The sequence below is a fragment of the Rhinopithecus bieti genome, unplaced genomic scaffold, assembly GCF_001698545.2.
Source record: "Rhinopithecus bieti isolate Rb0 unplaced genomic scaffold, ASM169854v2 scaffold_3040, whole genome shotgun sequence".
NCBI lineage: Eukaryota > Metazoa > Chordata > Mammalia > Primates > Cercopithecidae > Rhinopithecus > Rhinopithecus bieti.
This window is the reverse complement of record NW_016804657.1, coordinates 1,365,962-1,373,815: the sequence shown is the minus strand read 5'-3', so window position 1 is coordinate 1,373,815 and position 7,854 is coordinate 1,365,962. Positions and strand designations below refer to the sequence as shown.

At 40.9% G+C, this 7,854-nt stretch overlaps 1 pseudogene; it reads left to right on the top strand.

Moving 5' to 3' along the window:
- Positions 1 to 7,854, top strand: part of LOC108528006 (cyclin-T2-like) — a 14,641-nt pseudogene that overhangs the window by 3,548 nt on the left and 3,239 nt on the right.

Genomic DNA, 7,854 nt, shown 5'->3' with positions numbered 1-7,854 from the left:
TTCTGCCGAGAGATCTGCTGTTAGTCTGATGGGCTTCCCTTTGTGGGTAACCCGACCTTTCTCTCTGGCTGCCCTTAACATTTTTTCCTTCATTTCAACTTTGGTGAATCTGAGAATTACGTGTCTTGGAATTGCTCTTCTCGAGGAGTATCTTTGTGGTGTTCTCTGTATTTCCTGAATTTGAATGTTGGCCTGCCTTACTAGGTTGGGGAAGTTCTCCTGGATGATATCCTGAAGAGTGTTTTCCAACTTGGTTCCATTTTCCCTGTCACTTTCAGGCACACCAATCAGACGTAGATTTGGTCTTTTCACATAATCCCATATTTCTTGGAGGCTTTGTTCATTTCTTTTTACTCTTTTTTCTCTACACTTCTCTTCTTGCTTCATTTCATTCATTTGATCTTCAATCTCTAGATACTCTTTCTTCCAGTTGATTGAGTCTGTTACTGAAGCTTGTGCATTTGTCACATAGTTCTCGTGCCATGATTTTCATCTCTATCAGTTCTTTTAAGGTCTTCTCTGAATTGATTATTCTAGTTATCTATTCACCCATTCTTTTTTCAAGGTTTTAGTTTCTTTGCACTGGTTACGTAGTTCTTCCTTTAGCTCTGAGAAGTTTGATTGACTGAAGCCTTCTTCTCTCGACTTGTCAAAGTCATTCTCTGTCCAGCTTTGTTCCGTTGCTGGCGATGAGCTGCGTTCCTTTGGAGGGGGAGTTGCACTCTGACTTTTTGAATTTCCAGCTTTTCTGCATTGCTTTTTCCCCATCTTCATGCTTTTATCTGCCTGTGGTCTTTGATGATGGTGATGTACTGATGGGGTTTTGGTGTGGTTGTCCTTTCTATTTGTTAGTTTTCCTTCTAACAGTCAGGACCCTCAGGACCCTCAGCTGCAGGTCTGTTGGAGTTTGCTTGAGGTCCACTCCAGACCCTGTTTGCCTGGGTATCAGCAGCGGAGGCTGCAGAATGCTGAACAGCGAGTGTTGCTGTCTGATTCTTGCTCTGGAAGCTTCATCTCAGGGGTGTACCTAGCCGTGTGAGGTGTGAGGTGTCAGTCTGCACCTAGTGGGGGATGTCTCCCAGTTTGGCTACTCAGGGGTCAGGGACCCACTTGAGCAGGCAGTCTGTCCATTCTCAGATCTCAACCTCCATGCTGGGAGAACCACTGCTCTCTTCAAAGCTGTCAGACAGGGACATTTGCCTCTGCAGAGGTTTCTGCAGCTTTCTGTTTAGCTATGCCCTATCCCCAGAGGTGGAGTGTACAGAGGCAGGCAGGCCTCCTTGAGCTGTGATGGGCTCCACTCAATTCGAGCTTCCAGGTGGCTTTGTTTACCTACTTAAGCCTCAGCAATGATGGCGCCCCTCCCCCAGCCTCGCTGTCACCTTGCTGTTAGATCTCAGACTGCTGTGCTAGCAATGAGGGAGGCTCCGTGGGCATGGGACCCTCTGGGCCAGGTGTGGGATATAATCTCCTGGTGTGCCATTTGCTAAGACCCTTGGTAATAGGCAGTATTAGGGTGGGAGTTACCCGATTTTCTAGGTGCTGTGTGTCTCAATTTCCTTTGGCTAGGAAAAGGAATTCCCTTCCCCCTTGCGCTTCCCAGGTGAGACGATGCCTCGCCCTGCTTCAGCTCTCGCTGGTCGGGCTGCACCCGTAGACCAGCACCAACTGTCTGACATGCCCCAGTGAGATGAACCCAGTACCTCAGTTGAAAATGCAGAAATCACCTGTCTTCTTTGTTGCTCACACTGGGAGCTGGAGGCTGGAGCTGTTCCTATTTGGCCATCTTGGGCATGCCCCCCTGAGCCGGTATCACACATTTTCTTTTTTAAAAATTTGTAAATTTATTTTATTTTACTTTAAGTTGTAGGATACATGTGCAGAATGTGCAGGTTTGTTACGTAGGTATACACGTGCCATGATAATTTGCTGCGTCTATTGATTCATCCTCTAAATTCCCTCATCTCACCCCCAATCCCTCAGTAGGCTCTGGGATGTGTTGTTCCCCTCCCTGTGTCCATGTGTTCTCATTGTTCAACTCCCACTTATGAGTGAGAACATGTGGTGTTTGGTTTTCTCTTCCTGTGTTATCTTGCTGAGGATGATGTCTTCCAGTTTCATCCTTGTCATTCCAAAGGACATGATCTCATTCTTCCTTATGACTGCATAGTATTCCACAGTGTGTATGTACTACATTTTCTTTATCCAGTCTATCATTGATGGACATTTGTGTTGGTTCCATGACTTTTCTATTGTAAATAGTGCTGCAACAAACATATGTGTGCATGTATCTTTATGGTAGAATGATTTATGTTCCTTTGGTTATATACCCAGTAATGGGATTGTTGGGTTAAATGGTATTTCTGATTCTAGATCCTTGAGGAATCACCATACTGTCTTCCACAATGGTTGAACTAATTTACATTCCCTCCACAGTTTCACCAGTATCTATTGTTTCTTGACATTTTAATAATCACCATTCTGATTGGTGTGAGATTGTATCTCATTGTGGTTTTGATTTGTATTTCTCTAGTGATCAGTGATATTGAGCTTTTTTTTCTGTTTTTTGGCCACATAAATGTCTTCTTTTGAGAAGTATCTTTTCATATCCTTTGCCCACATTTTGATAGGATTGTTTGTTTGTTTTTTCTTGACAATTTGTTTAAGTTCCTTGTAAATTCTGGACATTAGACCTTTGTCAGATGGGTAGATTGCAAAATTTTTCTCCCATTCTGCAGGTATGATACTTCCTTTGGCTGTGCAGAAGCTCTTTAGTTTAATCAGATCCCATTTGTTGATTTTTGCTTTTGTTGCAACTGCTTTTGGTGTTTTATTCATGAAGTCTTGCCCATGCCTATGTCCTGAATGGTGTTGCCTAGGTTTTCTTCTAGGGTTTTTATGGTTTTGGGTTTATATTTAAATATTTAATCCATCTCGAGTTAATTTTTGTATAAGGTGTAAGGAAGGGGTCCAGTTTCTGCATATGGCTAGCCAGTTTTTCCAGCACCATTTACCCCATGTATTGAATAAGAGATTCTTTCCCCGTTGTTTCTTTTTTTGTCAAAGATCAGATAGTTTTAGATGTGTGGTATTACTTCTGAGGTCTCTGTTTTGTTCCATTGGTCTATATGTCAGTTTTGGTACAAGTATCATGCTGTTTTGGTTATTGTAGCCTTGTAGTATAGTTTGAAGTCAGGTAGTGTGATACCTCCAGCTTTGTTCTTTTTGCTTAGGATTGTCTTGGCTGTATGGGGTCTTCTTTGATTCCATATGAAATTTAAAGTAGCCTTTTTTCTAATTCTGTGAAGAATATCAATGGTAGTTTGATGCATTCAATTCAATACCATTGAATCTATAAATTACTTTGGGCAATATGACATTTTAATGATATTGATTCTTCCTATCCATGAGGATGGAATGTTTTTCCTTTTCTTTGTGTTCTCTCATTTCCTTGAGCAGTGGTTTGTAGTTCTCTTTGAAGAGGTCCTTCACATCCCTTGTTAGCTGTATTTCTAGGTATTTACTTCTCTTTGTAGCAATTGTGAATGGGAGTTCATTCGTGATTTGTCTCTCTGCTTGTCTACTGTTGGTGTCAAGGAATACTTGTGATTTTTGCACACTGATTTTGTATCCTGAGAATTTGCTGAAGTTGCTTATCAGCTTAAGGAGTTTTGGGCTGACATAATGGGGTTTTCTAAATATATAACCATGTCATCTGCAAACAGAGACAATTTGACTTCCTTTCTTTCTGTTTGAATACCCTTTATTTATTTCTCTTGCCTGATTGCTCTGGCCAGAACTTCCAATAATATGTTGAATAGGAGTGGTGAGAGAGGGCATCCTTGTCTTGTAATTGTTTTCCAAGGGAAAGCTTCCAGCTTTTGCCCATTCAATATGCTACTGGCTGTGGGTTTGTCATAAATGTCTGTTATTATTTTGAGACATGTTCCATCAATACCTAGTTTTTTGAGAGTTTTTAGCATAAAGGGATGTTGAATTTTATTGAAGGCCTTTTCTGCATCTATTGAGACAATCGTGTGGTTTTGTCTTTGGTTCTGTTTATGTGATGGGTTACGTTTATTTATTTGCATGTGATGACCCAGACTTGCATCACAGGGATGAAGCCTACTTGATTATGGTAGATAAGTTCTTTGATGTGCTGCTGAATTTGATCTGCAGGTATTTTATTGACAATTTTCACGTTGATGCTCATCAGGGATATTGGCCTAAAGTTTTCTTTTGTTGTTGTTGTGTTTCTGGCAGATTTTGATATCAGGATGATTCTGGCTTCATAAAATGAGTTAGGGAGGAGTACCTCCTTTTCAATTGTTTGGAATAGTTTCAGAAGGAATGGTATCATCACCTCTTTGTACCTCTGGTAGAATTCAGCTGTGAATCCATCTGGTCCTGGGATATTTTTTGATTGGTAGGCTATTAATTGCTGCCTCAATTTCAGAACTTTTTGTTGATCTATTTAGGGATTTGACTTCTTCCTGGTTTAGTCTTGGGAGGCTGTATGTGTCCAGGAATTTATCCATTTTTCCTAGATTTTCTAGTTTATTTGCATATAGATATTTATAGTATTCTCTGATGGTAGTTTGTATTTCTCTAGGGTCAGTGGTGATATCCCCTTTACTACTTTTTATTGTGTCATTTAATTATTCTCTCTTTTCTGCTTTATTAGTCTAGCTAGTAGTCTATCTATTCTGTTGAATTTTTTTAAAAAACTAGCTTCTGGATTCAGTGATTTTTTGGCGAGTTTTTTGTGTCTCTATCTCCTTCAATTCTGTTCTACACTTAGTTATTTCTTGTCTTTTGCTAGCTTTTGGATTAGTTTGCTCTTGTTTCTCTAGCTCTTTTAATAGTGATGTTAGGGTGTCAATTTGAGATATTTCTGGCTTTCTGATGTGAGTATTTAGTGCTATAAGTTTTTCTCTACACACTGTTTTAGCTGTATCCCAGAGATTTCGGTACATTGTCTCTTTGTTCTCATTGGTTTCAAAGAACTTCTTGATCTCTGCCTTAATTCCATTATTTACCCAGAAGTCATTTAGGAGCAGGTTTTCAATTTGCATGTAATCATGTGGTTTTGAGTGAGTTCCTTAATCCCGAGTTCTAATTTGATTGCACTGCGGTCTGAGAGACTCTTTGTTATGATTTAGTTCTTTTGCACTTGCTGAGGAGTGTTTTACTTCCAATTATGTGGTCGATTTTAGAATAAGTGCTATGTGGCACTGATAGGAATGTGTATTCTGTTGATTTGGGATGGAGAGTTCTGTAGATGTCTATTAGGTCCACTTGATCCAGAGCTGAGTTCAAGTCCTGAATATTCTTGTTAATCTTCTGTCCTTTGATCTGTCTAACATTGACAGTGGGGTGCTAAAGTGTCTCACTACTATTGTGTGGGAGTCTACGTGTCTTTGTAGGTCTCTAAGAACTTGTTTTATGAATCTGGATCCTCCTGTATCTGATGTCTTTATATTTAGGATAGTTAGCTCTTCTCATTGAATTGATCCCTTTGCCATTATGCAATGCCCTTCTTTGTCTTTTTTGAAATTTGTTGGTTTAAAGTCTGTTTTGTCAGGGACTAGGATTGAACCCCATGGTTTTGCTTGTTTGTTTGTTTGTTTTTTGCTTTTTATTTGCTTGGTAAATTTTTCTTCATCCCTTTATTTTGAGCCGATGTGTGTCTTTGCACGTGAGATGAATCTCCTGAATATAGCACACTGATGGGTCTTGATTTTTTATCCAATTTGCCAGTCTGTGTCTTTTAACTGGGGTATTTATCCCATTTACATTTAAGGTATTGTTATGTGTGAGTTTGATCCTGTCATCGTGATGCTATCTGTTATTTTGCACACTAGTTGATACAGTTTCTTCATAGTGTCATTGGTCTCTACATTTTGGCGTATTTTTGCAGTGACTGGTACCAGATTTTCCTTTCTATATTTAGTGCTTCCTTCAAGAGCCCTTGCAAGACAGGTCTAGTGGTGACAAAATCCCTCAGCATCTGCTCGTCTGAAAAGGATTTTATTTCCCCTCTGCTTATGAAGCTTAGTTTGGTGGGATATGAAATTCTGGGTTGAAAATTCTTTTCTTTAAGAATGTTGAATATTGACCCTTAATCTCTTCTGGGATGTAGAGTTTCTGCTGAGAGGTCCACTGTTAGTCTGATGGGCTTCCCTTCGTGGGTGGTGACCTGGCCTTTCTCTCTGGCTGCCCTTAACACCTTTTCCTTCATTTTGCCCTTGGAGAATCTGATGATTATATGTCTTGGGGTTGTCCTTCTCATAGAGTATCTTAGTGGTGGTGTCCTCTGTATTTCACGAATCTGTGTGTTGGCCATCTTGCTAGGTTGGGGAAGTTGTCTCGGATAATATCCTGAAGTGTGTTTTCCAGCTTGTTCCCATTCTCCCTGTCTTCTTCAGATACTCCAATCAATCATAGATTTGGTCTTTTTACGTAGTTGCATATTTCTTGGAGGCTTTGTTTGTTTGCTTGTTTGTCATTCTTTTTTCTCTAACCTTGTCTGTATATTTTGTTTCAGACTCAAAGTGGTCTTCAAATTCTGATGTACTTTCTTCTGCTTAGTCAATTTGGCTACTGATATTTGTGTATGCTTCACGAAGTTCTCATGCTGTGTTTTTCAGCTCTATCAGGTCATTTATGTCCCCCTCTAAGCTGGTTATTCTAGCTAGCAGCTCCTCTAACCTTTTATCAAGGTTCTTAGCTTCTTTGCATTGGATTAGAACATGCTCCTTTAGCTCACCAAAGTTTTTTTTTATTACCGTCTTCTGAAGCCTACCTTTGTCAATTCATCCATCTCATCCTCCATTCAGTTCTGTGCCCTTGCTGGAGAGGTGTGGTGATTGTTTGGAGCAGAAGAGGTACTCTGGCCTCTGGGTTTTCAGCATTTTTTCATTGATTGTTTCTCATCTACATAAGTCCGTCTAGTTTGATCTTTGAGGCTGCTGACCATTGGATGGGGCTTTTGTGGAGACTTTTTGTTTTGTTGATGCTGTTGTTGTTGTTTTCTGTTTATTTTTCTTTCAATGGTCAGGTCCCTTTTCTGTAGGGCTGCTGCAATTTGCTGGGGGTTCACTTCAGGCCCTATTCATCTGGTTCACTCCCACACCTGGAGTTGTCACTCAAGGAGGCTGGATAACAGCAAAAATGGTGCCTCTCCTTCTTCTGGGATCTCTGACCTCAAGGGGCACCAACCTGATGCCAGTAGGATTGCTTCTGTATAGGGTGTCTGATAATCCCTGTTGGAGGTTCTCACCCAGCTGGGTGGCAGGGTGAACAGGACCCATTTAATGAAGCACTTTGACTGTCCCTTGGTGGAGGGGGCATGCTTCGCTGGGGGGGAAACCCACTCATCTGGGCTGCCTGGATTCCTCAGAACTACCAGCAGGAAAGGCTAAGTCTGCTAGTCTGCAGAGACTGTGGCCACCTCTCCCCTTAGGGACTCAGGCCCTGGGAGATTAGGGTTTTGTTCCTGAGCCTCTGGCTGGAGTTGGTGGAGTTCCTGCAGGGAGGCCCTGCCCAGTGAGGAAGGATGGATCAGGGTCAGGATAGGCCAGTACTTCTAAATTCAGGCAATATTTCTGTAAAAGACAGTCATATACTGATAATTTGTCAATGTTAGCAATAGGAATGTCAAGTATCTCATACATTTGCCATCACACAAGGAACAGCCTCAACATCAAGAATCAGCAAGGACAGAACAGATATATTCACAGAAGTAGGAGACATTTTTGTCTAGTAGGCAGTACTACTTTTTTTTTTTTTTTTTTTTGGAGCAAAACTGCAAACTTATTTTGGTCACTTAAGGTGTGGGGAGAGGTCTGTCGT